This window comes from Prorops nasuta, unplaced genomic scaffold (assembly GCF_024137725.1).
Source record: "Prorops nasuta isolate Cenicafe-Biocafe unplaced genomic scaffold, Cenicafe_Pnas_1.2 PNAS00022, whole genome shotgun sequence".
Taxonomy (NCBI): Eukaryota; Metazoa; Arthropoda; class Insecta; order Hymenoptera; family Bethylidae; genus Prorops; species Prorops nasuta.
The window spans coordinates 313833-326823 of record NW_027116819.1 but is presented as its reverse complement, the minus strand read 5'-3'; the positions used below and the strand labels follow the sequence as shown (position 1 = coordinate 326823).

The 12991-nt window shown below is 44.7% G+C and overlaps 1 protein-coding gene across 1 annotated transcript in view; it reads left to right on the top strand.

Moving 5' to 3' along the window:
* Positions 1–12991, top strand: part of E23 (Early gene at 23) — a 91674-nt gene that overhangs the window by 20457 nt on the left and 58226 nt on the right. The gene's annotated exons all lie outside the window — the stretch shown is intronic.

The following is a 12991-nucleotide window of genomic DNA, read 5'->3' as shown; positions in this document are numbered from 1 at the left end:
TACGTTATAAACCAAAATATCGTACAATTTTATTTCTCCTATTCCATTCGGTTTTCTCGATTGTAAACAAAGCATGGATAGCATTTTTTGCGTGCCGTTGTTTTTTCGCGGTTGATATCGTTATCGTTTGGTTTTCGTCGATAGACGAGCGAGTTAAAGCAGAGCGGATCGACGGAATATCTATGGGTACAGGATTAGGCGTGGCTTGGATAGAGAAAAGTGGCGAAAATCGTTGAATCGAAGAATGCTCGTTGGTTAAAAGTTGAAAAAATCATATTGCAGGCTTTTCAAGTGCGGTACAGTCGTTGACTCGCTGACTGACTAAACTAATGACATCGTTACTGACTGGCCTGGCCTTATGCATCCCCCCTCCTTCCCCTTCTCCTCCCCTCCCTCGGCGACTCGAGGCTCGCGCCGGCGCGGCGCGGCGCACCGGTACACCAGACGCCGAGGCCTCAGCGCTACGTTCTTCGCAGCTGCACAGCATCGAACACGCTCAATTTATTCACTTAATTTTTTTCCACCTACCTCGCTATCTCCGCGCGCTTAATTTTATCAAATCCACGAAATATAACACCTCCCCCCTCTCTTCCATTTTTTCTCCACTGAAACACAAAATCCCACTGCGATCGTGCCGAACGCACTTACGAGTCCAGCCTCTCTCGATTCCATCCCACGAGATAAGTCCTCGGCTTTCCTTCGCTTCGCGTGAGATCAATAATAGAAACACGCGAACGGAAAGATCAATTTCTTTCATTCGCTAGTTTTATTTCTTCTTAAATTTTTAATCCAATCTAGCCAGAGCAGATTTGCCTCGTAAATCACATAAATTCTCCAGAACCTTTTTAATCGTCAGGAAATGAACACCACGAGCATTCGTGTCTTTTGAGTTAGAGAGGGACAGAGAGAGATGACAGGGCCGTATCAATGGTTTTTTGAAATTGAGGCAGTTCTCGTTCGAGTGTTATCCTAGGAGGTTCGACTTGAATTTTTTTTATGCCAAGATAATTATTTAGACACATTGCTTGGATAGGAGGATGGGGGGACGTGTTGGTGCAACACATACGTAGATAGATAGATAGGTGGAGAGAAAGAGAGCGCGAGAGTCAGAAAGAGAGAGAGAGAGAGAGAGAGAGAGAGAGACATAGTCGATGCAGCCAGTCGCAACATGGCGGCGTCGCCGCCGCTCGAGTTCAACGATCTCGCCCCCTCCCCCCTTTTCCTCCCTCCCTCTCCATCTCTCTCTCTCTCTCTCTCTCTTTCTCTTCACCCTAGTCTACCTCTCCTTCTCTCCGGACGATTAACGCTCGACGGGATACAGCGGGAGTCGGTAATGAGCACAGGTACCAGCCCCCCCCCTCCCATATAAAAAAAATCCTTCCACTACCCGTCAAATCTAATAAATTTTTTATCCCAAAAAACTTGCAAAAACTCTCTAGATTCGTCCCCATTAAGCAAGCGAATCCTCTCGCGCAGTCGCAACCGCGCTGCGCCAAACTTCCTCCTCTTTCCTTTATTTTGCAAAAATAAAGACGCGATCTCTTGCGAAACTCATTCGCGTAGCGCTATTTCACCCCCCCCCCCCCCCTCTTTACACACTCGATCTCTATTTTTCTTGTCAGGATCTTGCACGACTCGCAGGATTCAATGCAGAACTCGCCAGATTTATTTAGCCTTCGAAATTTGTCTCGTAATTCTCTCGAGAAGGAGGAGGAAACATATTTGTGCATTCAGGACTCTTGCAAATTCTCCGCTCCTGCATTCTCATTTGCTCTTGGTTTTTCGCGCTAGGACCTCGCAGGGCTCGGTTGAAAATTCTAAGGGTTTTTTTAGACTTCGAAATTTGTCAAAAATTTTCTTGAAAAAATCCATTCGTCCTGTATTATTTCCAATTGTTTGCCATTTATTTTTCGCGTCAGGATCTCGCAGGATCCCGTGGAAAATTCTGAAGATTTTTTTATCCTTCGAAATTCGTCTCGTAATTTGCCAAAAATCCTCTCGAGAAAATTCCTCCTGCATGTATTCCAATTGTTCGCTGTTTATTTTTCGCGCCAGGACCTCGCAGGACTCGGTGGAAAATTCACTAGACACCGTTCTTCCTCTCTCAGCACGAATTTTCTCCAAATACGTACGTAACATCCACCGAACGTATCTCCACGTGGATATATTTATATAACGCGAAAGATGCGAAGATTATCGCTAATAAAGCGATGCGCGAGCCAGATGCAGCAGTGTGCTCGTTGACTGGCGTTCTGGCTTGTCCTGGAACGAGTCGTAAAACGATAAATTTTCCTCGTCGATTTTCACGCGAAATGATCCAAGAAGGTCTCTCTCTCTCTCTCTCTCTCTCTCTCTCGTTCATTACGGATCGTACCGTGTAGCCAGGCTGTTTGCAATAACGAGAGATTAACGAGGTTATTGCGAAGAATGTTTCCAAAGAATTCGTCACAGTCTCGGTATACATACACACACACAGACATATATATAGACGGACGGTAAATAATTTCTGTTGCTTTTCATTGGCGACGGAGAAAAAAGGACAGAGTTTTTACAAGGCGCGAAACGCGTCGGAGTTTGCTTTGCACGCAGCTCGCTCGGTTCCCTTTCCCGAGGAGAACAATAAAAATTCTGCAAAACAGCGCGCGAAGCGTGCAGCCAGCGTCTCTTTTCAGACCCAACTGGTTAATTAGTTTCTAATAAACGCCACTCGACGCGCGTTTCACGATCCTCTCGTTCCAGCCTACTTGCTGCTGCCGGGCAAAACGTCGAATTAGCCGCTGCGGCTTCTTGCGTCGCGCCAATCGCGACGATAAGATTAAGCTTCATCGCCGATTACTGTTTCGTTGCTCCGAATTCGCAATTTCACGCTGAGAGAGAGAGAGAGAGAGAGAGAGAGAGAGAGAGAGAGAGAGATCACGAGGAACGATTGTTTCGGTGTTTTGGGACGTTTTTAACGGTGACCTTGAAGAGTATTGTGGATGCTACGATTTTTTCTATGGGGTGATTCTCGTTTTTTAGGGGGGTTAAAGGGGGAGGGGGAGATTTGAGAGGGTTTTTTAATTTTATATATTTAGGTATGGGTGATATTGCGTACGCGGTTGAGAAGGTCGAATGCGCGAAATAACGTACCGAATGTGTACACTGAGAGCTGCGAGTGGCGAGAGGATGGAGAATTGTCAGAGAAATAAGAGGGTCGGAAATATTAAAATAAACAATTATGGCGCTACAACTAATAAGTCAGGCGACGTTGTGCAATAATGCAGCTGCGTGTCGATAATAATAAGAAAAACTCGCGACGAGACTGGACGGCAGTAAAAATTATAGCGATGCAACGTTGGATGGAGAACGTGGACTCCATTTCCAATGTGGTATTTTGACGAAAGGGAGCGATGGATCTGCTAAAGGAACGAATATAGGGATGAGATTAAATTTATAAGAATAATTATAAAATTGTATTTATTGTTGCACACGAACCGCCGAAATTTTGTACTGCAACAACTGCATTGTGCAGTGATGCAACTGCTCGTCGATATGCAATAACAAGAACAATTCTTGACCAGATTCTGCGTTGACAAAAATTGCGATGCAACATTGTATAGAGAAAATGGACTCTGCTCGCGAAATGTGATATTTGGAGCAAAGGAGGACGGATCGTTTAAAAAGACGTTCGTTGATAAAACGTCCGTTGAAGGAACAAATGCAGGAGGGGGGATGGAATAAAAATAATGATAAAATTGCATTTATTGTTGCACACGAAACACCGTAATTTTTCACTGCAACAACTGCATTGTGCAGTGATGCAACTGCACGTCGATATGCAATAACAAGAAAAATTCTCGAGGAGACTCTGCGTTGACAAAAATGACGCTGCAACATTGCACGGGCAAAACGAACGCTGCTCGAAACGCGATAATTCGACCAAAGCGAAAAGGACGAATCCTTGGATAAAAAATAGCAACGGGACGGAAGTAATATAAGAATAAAGAAGAAATTGGATTTGTCGCTGGTGCAGCGAGGAATCACGAATCGCCGTGGTCTTTGGCTGCAACGAACGGCTGCGTTGTGCAATGATGCAACCGCATGCGAGTGTATTTTATGCGCTTGCCAGGTCAATGACTGGCTGAGGGAGTTCGCGCGCGCATGCGCACTATTCTTGTGCGTTCGCTCGCTCGCTCGTTTGCATTGCTCCTTCGTTTGCTTTGCTCATTTGCTTTGCTCGTTCCTTCCTTCGTTCCTCCGCTAGCGAGCACCGAGAGAGCCGAGCTCTTTGCATGTGTGTGTGTGTGTGTGGCTCGTGGTCCATCTCACGCTTTTTCCATGTGTCTCAATCGTCCCTCCGCGCTCGATCGATACTCTTCTCGCGTTTCGGACCTACACAGGTACATATATATATATATATATTTATATATATGTATGTGTGTGTGTGTGTGTATCTCCTCTCTTGTCGAACTCGACGCGTGCTACGCATCAAAGTCGATCTCTTCGACACGCGCGCAGCCCTCCTGAATTCCATCCACCAATAACCTTCTTTCAATGTTATTTCGAATTGTAAACAAAAGGAGGAATTAAAAAGGATGATTTTTCGGAGTTTTATTGATAGATCCCGTTCTTTTGGTGCTTTTGAATGATGATTTTAGATCGGTAGGATGGATTCTCGTGAAGATCCTTCGAATGACATTCAAGATGGACAAAACTGATAGATTAGGACTCTTCTAGTATTTCATCATGGTTTTTCAGGTTTTAATAGATCGTTAAGATGTATTTTCGCGGTGAAGATCCTTCGAACAAAATTTTCAAAGAATAAAATTGATAGATCGCGAACTGTTCTAATACTTTAGGATGGTTTTTCAGGATTTAACAGATCGTTAAGATGCATTTTCGCGGTGAAGATCCTTCGAACAATATTCTTAATGGACAAGATTGATAGATCAGGACTGTTCTAGTATTTTGTAATGGTTTTTCAGGATTTAACAAATGGTTAAGGCGGGTTCTCGCGGTGAAGATTCTTGAATAAAAATTTGCAAAGGACAAAACTGGCGAATGGTACCGTTCTCGTATTCCGGAAGGATCCTTCGAGATCCGGTGGATCTCGGTAGGATGGATTCGTCGATAGATTCGAGGCAATTGGCGATGGCGAGCGTGTAATAAGGCGGGAAACGGAAAATGGATGACGTCACTACTTTGCAGGCGACCAATCAGCTGTTAGAATCCGTGCTAGAAGCGAATCGTTTCGATTGCCCGCGGCTATCGCTCGCCTCTGGATTGAATTTTGCGGAACATCCGGCCTCGTCTCCCCCCCCCCCCCTCCCCCTCCTCTCGAGAAGGTGACACACGGCCAACTTCGGATAGTTCGGGATATGCCCGGGGGGAGGGGGGATGACGAAAGGAGTGGGGGTCGAGGAGAGCGTAGCGAAGCGGAGGAGGGGGTCACTGACCTCCAACAACACGTTTCATTAGCGATGCCCATATCATTAGATGCCAGACGCCTAACGTTCTTAACGTTGACCTTTCCTGCACGAACGCCGTCGAAATATCTAATATAAATATACTTATATGTATATCTCGCGGCTGTGTAGAGTTATTGGTTACTCGGAAGAGATTCGTTGCTTTCGAGATTGCCTTCAACCATACGTCAATTACTTTGCTTTTTTCATCGATCTTGTATTTATCCATCAATTCATTCTATGTGTGTTCGTTTATCACATATTTAATTCAGAACTCTGTTTCTGAATTAATTTGCTATGATTGTTTAGATTTCAATGCTCAACATTGTCAGCGTTCATTTTTCTGTAGGAAATAATTGAAATATTTATTATATATATATTTGTTAGTCACATATTTAATTCAGAACGTTGCTTCTTCTTTAATTTGTTATGATTTTCAAGATTTCAATGCTCAACATTATTAAAATTCATATTTCCTGCAGGAAAACAATTGAAAAATCCGACAGCAACATAATTACGTGTGTCTATTCTAGTTTTTATTGTTTTGTCATATATATATATATATATATATGAATTTCTTGGCTTTTCCCGCCAATGGGAAATTCTCGGTGCTATCCTCAACCGGGCAAAATAGCAAGTTTGGGAGTCGGCGTTGTGTGATCTGTAATTTTGGCGAAATAAGATCCTTACGAAATTCGAACAACGCGCTCGATGACTCAACCTTCCGGATCAAGCCAGAGGCTGGCAATAAAAATCTTTGGAGAAATCCACAAATCACCTTCGGACAGTTTTGAAACGGGCCGCGCATAAAGTCCAAAGGGCAAAATGGCCTACAGCACTATATATATATATATATATATCGTTCATCCGCCTCCTATTTTGAAGAAGGAACCTTTTCTCTTCGGTGCTTGGTGGGAGCCAACAAATTCCCACTTGCTTTCTTTCCAATTCATTTGCTTTTCTCTCTCTCTCTATTTTATTTTTTCAAACTTAATTTTGTTTGCCTTTTCGTCGCTTTTGTTCGTCTAACGATTTATATCGACGATAAAACAACCGGTTGGAAATTTATCTCCTCTTTTTTCCCCAGCTTCGCCTCGCGTTCAGCAAAGTGGAATTATTAGATTTTATGGTACCGTTAAAAAAATTCTTCTACGCGGCACAATTAGCGAGTAATTCCACGTATCCCTCGCCGCATTAACGGTTCTAATGATTTTGCTGTTTCGCGCAACGCGTCTAGCGCGATCGCCACCAACCACAACCAGCGGAAACCTGACGATTCAGCGATCAAACGCAAAACTGATAATTCGACTGTTTTTCCGTGTAGTTTTGTCCGTTTGTCCGAGGCCTCGATTTTTCGAGATCAAATGGAAAGAGGTGGGGGGGGGGGGGGGGGGGGGCAAAAAAGATTAATTTCAGAATTCCATACGTGCGATATCGAATCTTTCCAACGAAATAGGTTTCGCGAGTTTGGAGCAGAGGAATTTACGAATTTACACGAGTTAAATTGGAAAGTGGCCCGATTGATTTCCGAGGAAGGGGGATAAAAAATCATGATAAAAATGTTTCTCAAATTCTATCGTATATCTATGTCGAGTCTTCGAAATGAAATGGTTTCTCCGGTTGAAGTAGGGGAACTTTGCACGAGTTAAATTGAAAAAGGACTCCACTGATTTGTGAGGAGGGGATAAAAAATCACGAAAATAAAAATGGAAAATAATAAAAATGATTGTCAAATTCTATCGTGCATCTATGTCGAGACTCCGAGATGATATTAGTGTATCTCGAATCGTAGCGAAGGAATTCACAAATTTACACGAGTTATATCGGAGGGTGGTTGGGAAAGGGGGATAAAAAAATGTTAAAAGAGGTGAAGGAGGGAGGGGGGCAGGTGCGAGGAGCGAAAGAAAGAGTTTAGATAATTTGTAGCGTGCTGGGTGTATCTAACAGTAATTTCGGCATGGCCATTATGGAATGCCTAACGCGGTCAGCGACCTTACGTAGAAAATTCGAGCAGCGTTGATTAGACGGAGCAAATGCCTCATCGTTTCTATACGTAGCTGCGTTTATGTGTATACACGCTCTCGTCTATGCCAGTGTGTGTGTGTGTGTGTGTGTGTAGTTTTTGAGCCCAGGGGCGGAGCGCGTCCACTCGGGAGAATCTTCGAGGCGAAAATTACACAGGACTTGGGACTCCGGACTCGTGGGTCCTGCTCTCTCCTCTCTCTCTCTCTCTCTCTATTTAACGTTGCAGACCCACAGGAATTTGCTCGCTTCAATTTGACGGATCAACTTTGCCCTAACACCCCCCCCCCCCTTCTCTTTACTCTCGACAGAAAATACACTCGAGCATAAATACGAGAAAATTAATGGACGAGAACGTTAAATTTTAAGAAATTCTCTCCGCGTTACTCACTTTCTATTATAAGAAACATTTAAACATGCGTGTAAACGATATAACGCTCCGCTGCTTTCATTTTTTTTTGTTCTTTCAATCGATACTACGTTTCGATTCAAAAATTATTATTTTGTTCCTTTAGCGAAATATGTTGAAGCTTGTTTTGGAAACTGTATATATATATATATATATATATATATATATGTAGTGGAAACGGAGCGAGTTAAATTGAAAGAAAATTTGTCCTCGGCGTAAAATGGTGGAGTAATCTTAGTCATTAACCACGAGCCTCATCGCAAAATCTTTATCTACGCTATTAGCGTGATTATCGTGATTGAGAAAAGTGAGTATTTGGGTTAATGGGCTGCGGCTTTTTGGGAAATACCTAATCGAGAGGCTCTCGAGAGAAAATTGAAAGACGCGGTTTTGGGACGCGCCGCGCACACCTGGCCCTTCCACTCTAATCGCGCCATTCTGCATTACGCCCCTCTCAAAAGTAAATCAACAATAATCATCAACTTGTTGCGCCACCGTTTTCCTCATTCCTCGGGAACCAGCCTCCGGTAAAAACCTTGCAAATTAAGATTATTTCGAGAATCGACCGATCAACGTTGCAGCAAAGTTCCTGCAAAATTTAACAAATTTCCAACTATGAAAAAATTGACGTTTTTTTGACAAATTTGAATATCGTAATTGGGTGGAATTATGAATTGTACGAAAAGCGATTTAAAAGGACGTGAAAAGTCCTTTTTCTCGCGAAAGAGATCGGAGTGGGAATCTTGGACAAAACTCACGGATACACCGTGAAGTTGGCGTGACGGGTCAGTGGCCTGTTGGCCACTTCTAGACACGTTCTCTGGTTCAATAACCATCCTATCTATAATTAGATAATCGAACAAACTTTTAAGCGAAGTCGCATTTGAGATAAGAAAACGCTTTAAGGACAACGTTAAGAATGCTCACCTACTTTCCACCTACCATAGCTATATATTCTTTTCCACTACTGATCTATTTTCCTGAACCCTTCGCGAACCTTTCCCACTTCTTTCTTCAGGAACGTTAGGCTTGGTTATTAATTTGCACACGTTTGCTAAAATATAAAAATTTAGAAATTCTTTCAATTACGTCCCCTCCCTCTTCTATACATTATATATATATATATATATATATATATATATATATGGAAGCGTGCTACGAAACGCAACAGGGAAATCCCAATCGTCTCCTCGAATTCTGCTTCGCTTCACACTTGTCTTTCCTCGCTTCTTCTCTTCCCAACACGCCCTTTTTCCTTCATAAAACTGGCAACCGCAAGACACATCCGTCCCTCTTCCCCCACTCGTTAACAGTGTCCAGCTGATAAGGCACTTTTGCTAGAATTTTCCCAATCCCACCGCTGCACCATACGCGTTAAGAGTTGCTTGCTTAATTTTCCAACATAAATTCTCGGTTCGAGAGACTTTGGGAGCTTAACTGGACCAGGGATAAAGTTCTAGGATTAGGTGGAGGAAGTAAGAGCGGGGGGGGGGGGGGACCAGCTGATCCAGTCGAAAGTACTTTTAATGGTAGCGAGCGTTGTGGCGCGCGTATCCCTTTTATTATCCCTTGGTGAAAACGGCCGTCGGGCGGATAATTTTATCGTAAATGCCCCCTCCTACTCCCCCCCCCCTCCATTCTTTGCTATATCTCTATCTCACTCTCTTTCTAGCGTCTACGAGCCGAGTAGCGAGTTTACTGCTCAAAGCTACTGCGGCAGGTCAGTGACCTCGTTCGCTTCTCTCTCGCTCGCCGTCTGCTCCCCCCCCCCCCCCCCCCCCATCTCGTACACATCTCCTCTTTAGACCCTTCAGCATTGTTATCCTCCTGTCTAATACTCGTATTAATCCAACGACTCTCTTCCCATTTTCTAATCATCCTTTCCTTTTCACTTTTTTTCCATCCTAATCGTCCCTCATCTCGCTCACTCAATCCATTTAACGCGCTTTCTCTCTTCAACGCCCACCGTTTCCCCCTCTCGATCCACGAACAAACTCTTTCATCTCAGATTTTTCGCGACCTTGCATCGTAGACAAAATATTTTTCTTTACACACACACACACACACATACATAATTGATGATTCTTAATCGTAAGACACTTTGTATTTTAATTCGTAAACATTGCGAGGCTTCGAAAACTATTTCGGAGTTCCCTCGAATTTCTCGCGAAGCAAATTCGAAAGAAAATCATGTGCAGAAGGGTTTTTCTCTCGGTCGGAGAGCAACGTTAACGATTCCTAAACGTTACGTCGTAACTGGAGCGGAAAAAATTGGTCATCGTTATAAACTGCACGATGGAGTAGCTTGTTTTTGCTTATGCATCGAATATTATTCTCACGCAAATGAGTAATTTCGGTGTCGGTCCTGTACGGACGTTTCGAGCCGAGTGACATCGATCCGCGGCTACTTTCACCAAGGGTGAACGCCTTTGCGTTTTACAAGCTTTCGTGGATCTCTCGGTGGGTAGTCGCAGAGGGATAGGATAGGAGGAGGAGTAGGAGGGGGGGGGGGAGGGTAAGAGGAAGTGAGAATCGAGCGCAGGAACCCCTGGCGAACGCGTTCCTCGCGCCTAACGACTTTTCGGCCATAAAATTATTTCTCCGTTACAAAAAGCATTCGTCGCGCTCGCCTTGATAAATTTCATACCAAACACACTGTGTATATATATATATATATATATAGAAATTGATTTATCTGTTCCGTTCGCAGGTAAGCGGGAGAGTCCGCTGAAAGAGGGACGAGAAGGATCGGTGCGGTGAGTTTTTCGAGAGTCGCGCGAAGATGGTCGAGGATGGACGAAGGACCGAGCGAATCCGCGAGCATCCTTGATGCGTGTCCTGCTCGTGGTGGGGCGCACCACGTGGTCTTGTCATTGGCCCGTCCGTCACGTCGAGATTCCCTTATTAAGGAATATATCCGCCATCGCGCTGACCTCCGATTTTAATCGGCCGCGCTCCGGATTCGTCTCCAGCCAAGGTCACGACCTTGAACAATAACGCCTCTCAAGCCCCCCCCCCCTCTCTGGCCGGCCTCGCGCTCCTCTCCCACGCGCACACGCGCGGACCTCAAAATTTCCACCGGATCTCTTCAACGTTCATTTTTTTCCACTCGGTTTACGGAACGGAATTCCTCTTTAACGCGGAGATCGATATATCGTGTTGGAGGTTTTGGGTCTCGTAGGACACGCGTTGATAGAAAGGGGGGGGGGGATCCACTGAATCTCTTCAGCATTCATTTTTTCTTTGACTCGACTTACGAACTTAATGAAGTCGAGTTCCCCTTTAACGCGAAGATCTATATCGTGCTAGAGGTTTTGAGTCTCTTGCGGGATACGCGTTAGTAGAAGAGGGGGGGGGGGGTTCCACTGGATCTCTTCAGCATTCATTATTTTTTCTTCGACTAAACGTACGAAACGGAGTTACTCTTTAACGCGAAGATCGATATCACTCGCGCGAAAGGTTTCGATTCTGTCGCAGGACACGCATTGATAGAAAAGGGGGAGGGGGGAGGAGGATTGTGGGAGTTGGAAGGTAACACAGTGGAAAGTTGGATGAAAGCGAAGAAATTGTGTGGAATGGCAATTGGCGAGATTGCGAGATTCGGGGTTTGGGTGGGTGTGTTGTTGTTGGTGGGGGTGTATATGGACGAGCTTGAGTCCTTGACTTTAGGAATGCGGGCCATTGGGCTCTCTCGAGGCTGGCCCAGGTATCTCCCCCCTCCTCCCCCTAACAATTCCGCCCGGAGCGCGCGTCTCCGAAAGAAAATCGAGTGGAGCGCATCTCGAGTGCCGAGCGCTGCACAACATGCACCTGTTCTTCCCACCTTAAACCTTAATTATTGCTCCCTCGCAATAAGCACCGTTTCTTTTCCAAACGTGCCTCGTGATTATACATATATATATGTATATCTCCTCGATTGCCTCATATACATATATATACACCACGCGTTCATCCTCGTTAAATCGCACAATTAACTCGAACTAGTAGACTCGCGTCTCGTGTATTCTCCATTATTTCGCGTGAAAAGCGATCGCTGACTCTCGCCGATCGATCGATGTCGCCCAAACACTCCATTGTGAATCGTCGTTAACCGGTGAATGCGTTAGTGCGCATCTGGGAATGTTAAGAAGTGGGGGGGGGGGGGGGGGGGAGTGTGTGCGATATATATCGAGCAGCAGCAAACACGGCGTCGACCTTGGGTAGTATTAATACTGACCAGTTCTGCATACTAGATTTAAAAAGCGCTGATTCATTATTGTAAAGGCGAGTCGCGGGCGAAACGAACGCAGCGCCTGCGATGCCGCTGCTCATTCATCTCCTCCATTTTCCCCCACCCCGATCTCGAATTTTCATTCATTTCGCGAGGGATCCCCCCCCCCCCTTTAATTATACCACGTACGAGGTTTCTTATCGCACGCAACTATTCCTTGATGGATCCGTGCAGTTTTTATTTATTTTTCTAAATTTCAACGGTTTTCATGAAATTTTCCGAAATGCTGAGGAAAATGTCGAAACAGTTTGTATCGATTGTTTGTTTTATATAAAGCAGTATATATATAGTGTGTATGGGAACTGGGTTAGGTTGCGCTCCAGCCAACTTTGCTGTGCGCTTTGTAGAATCTATATATATATATATATATATGTGTGTGTACTGGCCCGTGGCACGAAAGAGACGATTGAATTTTGTAACGGAGTGTACGGAAATTCGGATCCAAAAGGGGAAACCACTGAAAAGCGGCGACTGCGAATCGTTCGGTGAGCGATACTCTTTTTTTACCGTGCAGTTGCCACGTTGATATAATCGTCCTCTCGGTGCTTTTATAGTTCTCCGCGGAGACGATCGGTCGCGATCGATCGGAGCGATTTTCGACGAGACTCGAAAATGGAGCGGAAAGGCCGGAAAATAAAGGAGAAAATCACTCGGATCGAGCCATAAATCGTATCGCGCAAACAACGCCCGAGCCGTGATCGAGCGTTTAATCCGAGTCAAAGTTTTTCGCTCGAGTGTCCCGAGTTAGCGTCGCGATTGGCCAATCGCGTGGAGGAAAAAGCAACGTTGGAGAGCTGGTTTTTCGCGTCTCAGGATTTCCGTTTCTGCCGGCTGCGTGGAAAAATT